The 1,843-nt window shown below is 32.8% G+C and overlaps 1 pseudogene; it reads left to right on the forward strand.

The window, feature by feature from the left end:
* Positions 1–284: 284 nt before the first annotated feature.
* On the forward strand, positions 285–507 carry LOC105297222 (annotated as a pseudogene).
* Positions 508–1,843: the final 1,336 nt, after the last annotated feature.

The following is a 1,843-nucleotide window of genomic DNA, read 5'->3' on the forward strand; positions in this document are numbered from 1 at the left end:
TTTGATACCTTTTAATGGGTAAATTTTATATTGTTTATTCTAAGAGGAAAATTTAAACTCTACCATCTTTTATTCACGGTGAATATTCCAGGATTTTATTTTATAATCTTAAATTAAGAGTAGAGAAGAACTCACACACTACTGAAGTCACCGGCTTTCAGAAAAGTTAAATGATTTATTTAAAGTCACACAGATATTTTTGTGTCATTATATGCCTCAACTCTCTCATGGAAAATGCATACACACAGGAAGGATGATGTGTCTCGGGCTTTGCCAGCCTAACTATGTCTTCCATTTTCAGTTTTTAAAATTTGTTGACTATGATCTTGCTGCTTATATGTATCTGTGCTTACATCCTATCCGATCCTTGGCACCTAGCCTCCTAGACAGAAATAAAACTGGATTATTGGATATATTTTGGAAGCGTGCCAGAATTGATGAATGAAAGAGTCCTACGTTGCAATATGCTATATAGTGAGGTCCTTCAGCATCCCCCTCATACAGTAGCTTGGAAAAAAATGCCTGAATTTAATTTCCATCAGATTTCAGTATAAAAAGAGGACATATCTGTAGAAAATAATGGAAAGAATGTTTAACTCTTTTATCTCTGAACATTGAATGAAATAAATTTCCTGCTGCTGTTTTCCATTTTTGTTATTGAATCAATATTCTATATAATTAGAATGTAATCATTTAATACTCAACGAATTTGTAGCAATCCATCTCAATATTGTCACTGCAATATTACATTCTGCAAATGTCATTCTGTTGCGTCAGATATCAGTTTTTAGTGAGGTATCGCTAAGGCACATAGTAGAAAAAAAAACTAGTAAATTACTCAAATCCCTTTCACTGTGATTCAGAAATGATATATCTTTTATAGAATGAGACCCTGTCTTGGACTAGCTTTTTATCAGGGAAAAAATGGTTCAATTTGTATTGGCAAGAATTGCATTTATATTTAATAATGCTTACTTTTCCTCTGGCCACACCATTTTGAGCATTAACCAGAGTACCTCTACTCTTAGTAAATGCTGTAGTTTATTACCTGTTTATTTTAAATTAGTTAAAAGAAGCCTATGTGGTTCTTAAGGAGGAATATAAATGAGATATTACTGAAGAGTAGTATTGGGAAAATGTTCATATTTAACATAAAAGAGTTTAGAATAGCTGACTGCAACCTCTCTGGTTAAGTACGAATAAATGCCTTAAGCAAAAATTTGACCAGTTAACTGTCATTTTCTAAGTAAAACTACATTCTTAGAATGAAAAGAGCAAAATAGAACAATTATGGAATGATAATCCTGTATGTATTTCAGTTTTTTAGTGTTAGGTCTCCACTTACTTTAATTATCTGAAAATGCAAACTGTATTTTTGTTGTTTTTTAATACAGCATTTTAAATCTAGTTTACATTTTGTCAACCTGAACTGAAATCTCCTGTGTAACTTATTAGGTGATGATAAACCGTTTTCAAATCTACTTACAGGTATACCATGGCATGTGTCTTTGAGTTTTGATAATAAAGGTAGACCTGCAGTAAAAAAAATAAAAAATTGCATGCACACGACGTGATCAACATAGGTAGAAACCCCTATTTTGAAACAGAATGTTATGTGTTTAATTGGTCTCATCTATCTGGTGGTATAAATCACCCATGTTGTGTGTGTATGTGTGTGTGTGTGTGTGTGTTTATATCAGAGGTGACAGGCATTTTCAACTGAGCAAGCAAATCCAGAAACAAGAGAAGAGTACACCTGCCCAGCCAAGCAAAATCAACCTTCATCTAGCAAACTTTTCGACTTAATTCCAATATCCAGCAGGCTAGTTTTTAGTATGTGTTT

Source organism: Pteropus vampyrus, unplaced genomic scaffold (assembly GCF_000151845.1).
Source record: "Pteropus vampyrus isolate Shadow unplaced genomic scaffold, Pvam_2.0 Scaffold136, whole genome shotgun sequence".
Lineage (NCBI taxonomy): Eukaryota > Metazoa > Chordata > Mammalia > Chiroptera > Pteropodidae > Pteropus > Pteropus vampyrus.